Source organism: Molossus molossus, unplaced genomic scaffold, assembly GCF_014108415.1.
Source record: "Molossus molossus isolate mMolMol1 unplaced genomic scaffold, mMolMol1.p scaffold_m16_p_14, whole genome shotgun sequence".
Taxonomy (NCBI): Eukaryota; Metazoa; Chordata; class Mammalia; order Chiroptera; family Molossidae; genus Molossus; species Molossus molossus.
The window spans coordinates 2,488,583-2,498,644 of record NW_023425349.1 but is presented as its reverse complement, the minus strand read 5'-3'; the positions used below and the strand labels follow the sequence as shown (position 1 = coordinate 2,498,644).

General features: G+C 59.2%; 1 non-coding gene across 1 annotated transcript; it reads right to left on the bottom strand.

Moving 5' to 3' along the window:
- Window positions 1-3,121: 3,121 nt before the first annotated feature.
- LOC118630370 lies at window positions 3,122-3,247 on the bottom strand. Its single transcript, XR_004959608.1, has one exon. It is a non-coding gene; the product is annotated as a U6atac minor spliceosomal RNA (small nuclear RNA).
- Window positions 3,248-10,062: the final 6,815 nt, after the last annotated feature.

The window sequence follows — 10,062 nt, the reverse complement described above, 5'->3', positions numbered from 1 at the left end:
CGGGCGGTTCTAAGGGCATCGGGGGGTCGGCTGCCTGCAGGAGGTGGATGTGCTTGGGGTGGTCTGTCCTCATGAACTGCTGCAGGAGAGGGTGGCACTCGGGCTGGGACCGCACCCGCAGGGTTTGGATAGGAGAAGCTAAGGCCCCGGCGGTGTCCAGCGGTTCTGTCTGGGGTTTCCCGGACGGCGAGCCTCCTTCGTTCTGTTGGTTCTGGTGTCAGTTCGCCCTGGAGGGGGGTGTGCAGAGCACTGGGTCCTTGAATATAGTGTATTTTTTCTACATTGGAACTCTGTTGTAGATTTATGTAAAAATACATTCTCTTTTTGGAAATAAAGATTTTCATGTCTTGTATTTTTGTCCCCTAGACTTTTTTACCTTAAAGTGTAGCTGTTACGGGTGTGGAGGTGACGGGGGCCTCCCACTCGGGGGCCTGCATTACTATAGAAGTTATGTACTTGTGTTAGCAGCAACACGAAACAGGCAGAGGCCAGAAATCACCCAGATTCCCACGACTGTCCGGGGGGAATACCTGGTGTACTCACTGAAGTCAGAAGTTTCTAAAAATTATTTCTCACCCGAGGATATTTTCCTATTTATCATTAGATAGAGTGGGAGGGAGAGACGGAGAGTAACATCGATGTAACAGAGCCTCATCGACTGGTTGCCTCCTGCACGACCCCACCAGGGCTGGGGACCAAACGCAACCGAGGTCCGTGCCCTTGTCTGGAATCGAACCCTCTACTCATTGGTCCGCAGGCTGACGCTCTAAATGCTGAGCCAAACCGGCCACGGCTGAAATTAGAACTTTTTATTCTGGAAAATCTTGCAGGCGAATGCGAGTTGAGAAGACCTGGTGTCCCAGCCCTCCAGCCCCAGAGACAGCGCCTCTTGGCGTGTGTGCCCTCGCCCATCAGTGTGCCCTCGCCCCAGGCATTTCATCATCTAGGCAGTGAATACATCAAACCTCTGAAAGAAACTTCTTCCAAAAGTCACCGCATGCCACAGTCACACCTAAAATAGTCTTCAGTCAAGTACTCGATACCCAGATTCCCCCAGTTGTCTCCCGTTACTTTTGGAAACATGTACGACCTTGGCTGGGTAGCTCAGTTGGTTAGAGGGTGGTCCCCATGCACCGAGGTCGCAAGTTCGATCCTGGTCAGGGCACAGACCAGAAGCGACCAGTGAATGTATGGATAAGTGGGATAACCCATCAGTGTCTCTCAGATCAATAAAAATTAAACAGTGCATGTGCCTGCATTCATAAAAGAAAAGCAAACAAAACAGTATGTGTACACCTGTCCACACACACACACACAGGTACACAAACAGGATTTGAATTGGTTCCTGCAGGCCCAGGCTGCATCTGGACTCCCTGGTCCTGGTTGGTGCAGAAGCTCAGTGGATGGTGCTTTATTTTTATTAAACAATTTTTTTTTAATATCTTTTCTTTATTGACTTTAGAGAGAGAGAAAGGGAGAGGAGAAACATTAATGAGAGAACATCAACTGGCTGCCTCCTGCGTGCCCCCCACTGGGGATCAGGCCCACAACCTGGTCATGTGCCCTGACCGGGAATCGAACCACCAGCAACCTTTTGGTTCAGGGTTGATGCTCAACCACTGAGCCACAGTGGCCAGGCGGATGGTGCTTTTTAATTTTTATTTATTTTTTTATCCTCGACATTTTTGCATTTATCTTTAGATAGAGCAGGAGAAAGAGAGAAACATTGATGTGAGAGAGACACTGAATGGTTGCCACCCACACGATCCCAACTGGGGCCGGGGACAAACTGCAACCGAGGTACACGCCCTTAGCGGAACTGAACCCGAGTCTCTGGACCACAGGCCGACACTCTAACTGCTGAGTCAAACCGGCCAGGGCCAGATGGTGCTTTTTTAAACAGTCGTCCTTCAGGTTGGTTTTATTTAGTTTGATAAAGTGTTTTAGGTCCTCAAATTAATGCTACATTTAAACCTTACAGCAGTTTGTGTTCTGGACATAAAGGCGAGGGTTCCCTTTCTGGGGATTGCATGTGTAGGGATTTAAGTACATCATTTCCTGCTCAGCCTGTGAGGAAAGCACTTGGAAGCATGGTGCTGGCCTGGGGATCTCCACCCCACCCCCACCCCACCCCCACCCCGGGTCTCCACCCCGGGTCTCCCCCCCACCCCGCCTTGTGCACAGCTGCCCCTCAGCAGGATGCCTGGGGGAAGCAGGATAGGACAGTGGGTGCTGAAGGCCCAACAGGGATGTCCTGTGCCAGGGCTGGGGCCCCTCGGATGAGATCCTGGGCTCACCACCCACTGGACCTGGGGTAGGGGCAGGAGGGGAGAGGGGAAGGCAGAAACTGTGTGAAGGTAAAACAAAAGGCACACTTGCCAAAGGTCTCCGAACCCTGAAATTGTCACCACCGGTTCCAAGGAGAATTCAAACACCACCTGACACAGGAACAGCGATGCTGAAGTCGGTTTGCAGATGAATTCAGAGCTGGCAGGAACGGTGAAAACCCCAGGGCAACAGGCCTTCCTCTGGGCACAGTTTTGGCGTTTCCGTGGATGGCCACCATGCCACCAGCACCCTGCCCTTTAACTTGTGCCGTGGCTGAGACACCGGAGGCGGAAGGGCCTGCACGGAGGGCGCCAGGCAGTAGACGTCTTACTTTTGGGGCCTATGTCCAAGTTGCTGTTTTTCCTGACACTACCCCATCAAAAGGTTGGTGTGCAGGGAGGAGGGAGGTAGAGGCACACCTGGCCCAGGTGCACGAATGTCAACCCTGGAGAACGCAGATAAACTCAAGATAATGCCCAGCAGCCCAAGGAGCAAAGAGCAAGTCACACTGGTGTCTCTGCGCACCGCACACGGGTGGGCCACACGTCTGTGCGCACATCTCACTCCCACGGAAGGAGGGAGGTAGAGGTACACCTGGCCCAGGTGTGCGAATGTCAACCCTGGAGAACGCAGATCAACTCAAGATAATGCCCAGCAGCACAAGGAGCAAAGAGCAAGTCACACTGGTGTCTCCGCGGGCTGCACACGTATGGGCCACACGTCTGTGCGCACATCTCACTCCCACGTGCGTGGACACCCTGCTGAGACCCCAGCCCACTGCACGCCGGTTGATGAAAAACAGTGGTTAGATGCCACGAAGTAGGTGGCAATGCCTTAACCGTATGTGTGTTGTTAGGCCCGAGGGCCTCTTCCATCCTTGTCAAGGGGAGTGCTAACCTTCTCTCCTTTCATACAACACAGCTGTGTTCCTGCATCGTTCGCTATTTAAAGGCTTGTCTTCGCGCCACCTTTCAGTTATGGTGACTTTGGGCGGGTGTCGCGGACACACGAGTGCGAGCACCCGAGTGCGAGCCGCACGAGTGTGAGCACTAGGGCACTCACAATATCCACCCTAAAGCGCTATATTAGTTTTATCGTGTGGGAAAAACCTATTTGTCCCGTGCTCTAATATATTCATAAATCCAGCCAATCAAAGGCTGAGAGGGACACCCGGAAGTCCTCGGCGTCCTTCGGCAAAGGGCTTCCCCCGGAAACAAAACAGCAGCACGCCCCGCGGACGCGCTGGCGCTGGCGCTGGCTCGGCACTTTCTGCGGAAATAGAAGGGTTCGTAGCGAATCAGAGGACGAGGCAGGGAGATCGGCTGCACGGACTTCCGGACACAGCCCTGCGCTTGGAACTGTGGGTGCTCGGGCCCTGGGCGCGTGGGACGTCGGCCGCACAGCCTCCGCGCCCGCCCCCTCTCGGCTTCTGCGCATGCCCGGCGCTGTCGTAGGGCCGTGGGTTCGAGCCCCAGCGCCGGCCCAGTCTGCGCGGAGCTGGCCTCCGCTTCTCCCGTCCCCCTTTTCTCGGGGTTTGAAGGTGTCAGTCCGATGCTTCGGGCGCTGGCCTCCCCGCCTCTTCCGCACGCGCCGCAGCCTTCCGGGCGGTAACGCGGGGCCTTCCGACGGCTGCGGGCGCCCCTCGGATAACCGCGCGGGCCGCGGGAGACGCGTGTGTGCGCGATGCGTGCAGGTGTGCGTGCGCGTGTGTACGCGTGTGTGCGCGGTGCGTGCAGGTGTGCGTGCGCGTGCGTACGCGTGTGTGCGCGGTGCGTGCAGGTGTGCGTGCACGTGTGTACGCGTGTGTGCGCGGTGCGTGCAGGTGTGCGTGCACGTGTGTTCGCGTGTGTGCGCGATGCGTGCAGGTGGGCGTGCACGTGTGTACGCGATGCGTGCAGGTGTGCGTGCGCGTGTGTTCGCGTGTGTGCGCGATGCGTGCAGGTGTGCGTGCACGTGTGTGCGCGATGCGTGCAGGTGTGCGTGCACGTGTGTGCATGGACGCGTGCACACGTGCGGACACGCTCATGGCGCAGAACCCGCCGTGTCCGTGCACGCCTGTGTGCACACGGACAGCACAGAAGACTAGTGGGCCGTAGGGGTGGCGGAGCGGGCTGGGTGGACACTGCCCAGGAGGCCAGCTTCGCCAGCGTCTGGTCCTCTGTTGAGGTTTCAGGTAAGCCCCGTGGGGGCAGGTAGAGAGCTTCTGGGGCTGTACGAACTCCCCACCTTTGCAGAGCCTGTGTGGAGGGCGAGGAGGCCGTGGCCAGGGCACTGGCCAGCCAGGAGGGGACTCTCAAGGCTTGGGGGTGGCGAAGGCAGCGGCGTCCGCTGCAAGTGGGTGTACTGTGCAGCCTGGACAAGTCGCTTTCCTGCCCTGCACCCCCATTTCCTGCGTGCCACTAGAAGGGAGGCCCATCCCAACCCGGCGATGCACCCCGGACTTCTTTTTTGTTTTGTTTTGTTTTTTTCAATCCTCACCCGAGGGCATTTTTCCATTTTTTATTCAGATGGGGGGGGGGGGAGTGAGAGAGGGAGAAACATCCTCGTGAGATGGACACATCGAGTGGCTGCCACCCGCACAACCCAACCAGGGGAGCAAAGTGATCACCTGCAGGGAATTCACCAGGAACACTCATGGACCGAGGTCTCCTTCTTGGGGACAAACCGCAACCAAAGTACGTTCCCTTAGCGGGAACCCAACCTGGGTCTCTCTGGACCGCAGGACGATGCTCTGACCGCTGAGCCAAACTGGAGCCAAACTGGCCAAGGCCACCCTGGACTTCTCACTGAGCACCTTTCATGTGCCAAGGCCTGGGTAGCCCTGCGCAGGTGTCTCATTTCACTCCCACATCCCATGAGGAAGGTGCCGCCAGCACCCCCATTTTATAGCCGAAGACACAGAAAGGCCAAGGAGGTTGATGAACTTGTGTGAAATTACACTTCCAATCGGGCAACGGTGAGGGCCAGGCTGTGGGTGACGTGAGGGGAGTCTGCTCTCGTCCACTTGCGCCCTACTCTGCCCCTTGCCTCCAGCCTACCGGGCTCCTCGGGTCCGGACCCACGGGGATCCCATGAGAGGTGGCTGGGTCCCAGGAGCCCCAGACCTGGCCTCTCAAGCTTTAGGAGGAAAAGAACCTACCTGAGGTTAAAATGCTGAGTCTGAACCTGAGTCTGAACCCGGCCTAGGTATATGCATTCACGAACCCTTTGCCCCGTTCCCCTCTTGGCAGCCTGTCTGTGCTCTGGGGACTTAGCAGTGATGGCACAAGATGGGGTAGCATTTGTAGAATGAAGCGAGGCTGCATCAGGAGGGAAGGTGGCCAGAGGGTCTGCACAGGGGCAGAGGACCAGGCTTAGGGACCCAGGGGTGGTGGCTCCCTCTGGGGATGGGACCCACATTGACCTGGGTTCCTTGGCTGCATTTACTGAGGCTGCTTCCCGCCCCCCCCTCCCCCCGCATCTGCTGTGACCTCTAGACACAAGCGTCCGCAGACACCTGCCCCTTCACCGTCATCCCTGACGACTGAGCCAGGTGTCTGCAGCGGGGCTCCCAGGTGTCTGCTGAGGATGCTTGGTCGGTATTGCTGTCATTACCAGGAGACCCTCGCCTCCAGCCCTGGCCCTGGTGTTCTCCCCTCCACCTCGGGCAGCTCCAGCCACAGGAAGCATCTGCCGTGTCTAGGCCTCCGCAGGAGGCTGATGGGCGAGCAAGTGATCACCTGCAGGGAATTCACGGGAACCACTCTCAGCCTGGCCAGAAGTCTCCTTCCCGGGGGCTGTCCCTAGAGGCCCCGGCATGAATTCAGGGGCTACATCCAGAGAAAGCGCCTACAGTAAGGGAGCCCAAAAGTAAGAGGGGGTAGTTTTGCACAGGCAGAAACCGGGGAGAGCCTGCCCAAGGGCTGGGATAGTGTTTGGAGTGCAGACCCAGCCCCCAACTCCCAAACGGTGGAAATGGGGCGCAGGGCGTTCTGTCCAGCCTTGGTGAAGCTCCAGGCCTTTCCTGTCAAATGTCATTGTTGAGTCGCCCGATAAAATATGGGACACCCCATGAAACTGAAATCTCACATCCACAACCAATAGGGTATGTCCCCCATATTTTACTGGACGTAACTTCTAAAACTTATTCACTGTTTATTTGAAATTCACAGTTTACTGGCTGTCTTGGATTCTTTTATTATGTATTTATATTGTTGAGAGTATTACAGATGTCCCCATTTTCCCCCCAACCCCCCGCCCCCCACCTCCCTCCACCCAGCCTTCTTCACACTGCGTCTGTGTGTCTGTGTTGGGGGGGGCATGCATATATGCATATAGTTCTGTGGCTCATCTCTTCCCACAACCCCGTCCCCTGAGGTCTGCAGTCCGGTCCTGCATCCACGCCTCGGACCACTTTGTCCGTCAGTGTAGTTTGTTCATTAGACTCCACACATAGTGTCCTGGACTCTTGGCTAAGTTGGGTGCCGGGAGGGGCAGCTTCTGTGAACCACCCACCTGGCAGTGTTTCCGACTGCCCTCCACCAGACTCGATGCCCCGTGGAGGAAGGAAAGACACTTGTTTGGGAAAGTCTGTGTTTAGCAACATTGCAGACTCCTCCCATACCCCCTTTTATCATTATTTTTTGTCCTCCACCTGAAGATAGATGGTTTTTCAATTTTTATTGATTTTTAGAGAGAGGAGACGGGAAAGAGAAACATCGATCAGTTGCTCCCGCAACGTGCCCTGACCGGGGAGTGAACCCAGCGGAGCCAGGCCGGGCTCCCCGACCCACTTTGGAAAGGAAGAGCCTATTGGTGGGCTGCGGAGGGAAATGAGGTCGGAGGGCAAGTGGCATTTAGTCCTCTGTTTTGGCTAATGGGCTGGCGGGATGGACGTCCCCTTCTGGACAGGAAGAAAGTGTGGGAGGGGAAGCAAGAGGGCCCCCTGGGAAGAGAGGACAAGGGAGGGAGAGGAGAAGGCAGAAGGCCCGCAGTCCTAGCAAACCCGGACCAGCCAGCCCTCTTGCAGGGCGCCCCCTGGCGGCGGCCTCTGCATGTGCAGGGCAGAGCTTTGAGCTAGCACCCTGCCAGCGTGGGACAGGGCTGTGTGTTGAGTGTGACCACGTGCTGGGAACCAGGCCGGTCAGAGCGGAAAGCCTGTGTCGTCCTGACCCCGGTCTCCTCTCCGCACAGGTGGCTTTGGAGGCTCTCCAGACCCTGGTGAAGTCGGCTGTGCCGGGAGGGAGGCAGGGTCAGGTCTCGGGCAGCGGCCCGGACGTCGGAGGCCGGTCTGGGCCCCCAGGGTGGGCATTGCCCTCCCCAGCCGTGTGGACTCTCAGGGCGGCCTCCTCCCCGCAGCCTGGAGTTCTCGAGAAGAGCCGGGCAGGGGGCAGCAGGTCCCAGAGCCCTGGGGACTTGGTGTTGGGACTGGAGCTCAATTCCGGTGCAGGGCTTCTCCAGGAGACCTCTTGCTGGCGGTGCCCATGGCTGCGCGGGGTGTGGGTGAGGCAGCCGTTGGGGAGCCTGGCCCCCTCCCTGCTCACCTCCAGTTCACAGACCTGCCTGCTGACCAGCTGGCCCCAAGGGCCTGTGCAGGCTCTGGGAGGGGAGAGAAGGGACATTCCCAGGAACAGTGACAGGCCCCGAGGACTCATTGCCTTTTGGAACGGAAATCCTCAATGACCCAGGACCCTCCTGGGGCTGTCACAAGCCTTTCATAGTGACAGCTGGGACCCAGAGGGTCAGCCTCAAGTCCACTGCCAAAGGCCGTCACGCAGACCGGGGTCTGGAGCCCAGCAGCCTGGACCTGGAGGTGCCGCTGTCCGCCAGCCCCTGTCCTGCCGGCCTCGGAGTGGCTGGGGGTTCCTGCGCCTCGTCTGCAGTTTGCTCTCTGCGGGAAGGAGTGCCCTACGGTGGGGGTGCCCACCCCAGGCAGTGGCTCCTCTTCGGGTGCTGCGCCGGGTAGGTGGGGAACACAGGCCCTCTCCCCGGGCACCATGCTGGGCAATTCCAGAAGCGTCCACCAGGGGGCGGGATCGCACCTCTCAGGGCCCCTGCGCGCAATGGAGGAAGGTGTGGGCCGCAGGTCCAGGTCAGGAGCATCTCCCTTTCCCCCAGCCTCAGCCCTGGAGCAAAGCCAGCTGTCTGGCTCCCAGCCTGGCTCCCCGGTGGCCTTGGGCAAGCTGCCTAACGGCTCGGGCACTCCGCTCGGTGGAGGTTGGCTACTACTGTCCCATTTCCCAGATGGAGACGCCGAGCCCAGGACCTTGGCAGGATGTGTGAAGGTGACACCCCAGATGCGGGAGGCCCTGGGGTCTGGAGCCTGGGCTCTTGGGTCCCCAGAGGCACTGGGAGACGCTGGGAGGTGCCAGGCAGGCGGCGTGGGGGCGGGGAGGGTATTGGGTGGGCTCCCAGGATGCCCAGGTGTAGGCGGGTACTTCCCACCTTTGTTCTCTCGAAAGCTCGTGTTTTCTGTGTTGTACGTGGAACACCTGGTCATTGTGTGAAGGTCACATCAGGAGCTAAACAGCCCTCGTCTTACAAGCACTCACTTGGTGGCACGGGCCCTGGCGTGTCCGCCCATGGGAACCACTGCCTTGTCATCGGGTCCCCGTTTCCTGTGAATTACAGGGTGCCCGCGCCCCTCTGAGGTGCCCCGCGAGTGCCCCAGCCGCACGGCCCGAGCCTTGGCCTGTCCCCGGCCTCCCAGTGTTTCCTGCTCGGAGCTCTGCGGTGCAGGAGGGAGGGAGGGTCCAGGGGAGACCTTTCCAGTGACAAATACTCCAGTTCTTCTGTTTCCCTGGGCTCAGAGGGTCCGGAACGGGACACTCCTTGTGACGCCGACCCCTCCCCCCTTGGCCTAGCTTTTCTGAGCAGGGACGTTGCCCCCGGTAGAGGCAGACGCTGTGTCGGTGGTGGAGGGAGGACACCGGGCATTTGACACCTGCTTTTTTGGCCCCTCTGCTTGTCCTGCGGGTTGGGTGGTGATGTCCCCAGCTGTCACCCCCAGGGGCCCCTCTGAAGGATGTCCCCAGGTCACTTGGCCCAGCCTGTAGGGAGGGCAGTGACCGTCCAAGGGGAGAGGTGTCTCTACAGGGGCCGCTATTAATAAAGTGACCGCTGACCCCCGGACGTGCGGAGGGAGGAGGGACGGAGTGTTCCCAGGGCTGGCGTTTGGCCCGAGGCCTCTCTTGCGTGACCAGGCAGCCTCCAGGGCTGCGGTTGTGCCCTGGCCTTGTGGCCCCATGGGCCCCGAGGGCCGGAAGCTCTGGTGGACGCGCACGGGGCTGCCCTTCCTTCAGGATGTAACCGTCCAGGCCGGCTCCCCTGCAGCGGCCCAGGCCTGAGGGAGGGAGGGACGGAGGGGGGAGGGGGGAGGGGGAGGGGGGAGGGGGAGGGGCTCTGCTCCGGAGCTGGTGAAGCCAGCTCTCCCGGGCTGCCCTGCTGTGTTTAGGCCCCGGAGGCAGCAAGCAGTCTCTGCTCACTCAGCTTGGGGCTGTGGGCCCCGACAGAGGAGGGGTGGCGACAGAGGAGGGGTGCCGACAGGAGGGGTGTGACAGAGGAGGGGTGCTGTCTGTCCGCCTTCCAGGAGCCCTGGCTGTGGGTACAGAGACGGGCGGCCTGACCAGGGGGCAGGGGGCCTGCGTGTGTGTGGTTCTGTGGGCAGCCCTCTCGGGGTTTCAGGAGAGGGGGACGAAGATTAAACAAGTCGCCACAGGGACAAGTTGACCAGTGAGGGGACGCGGGGCACAGCTC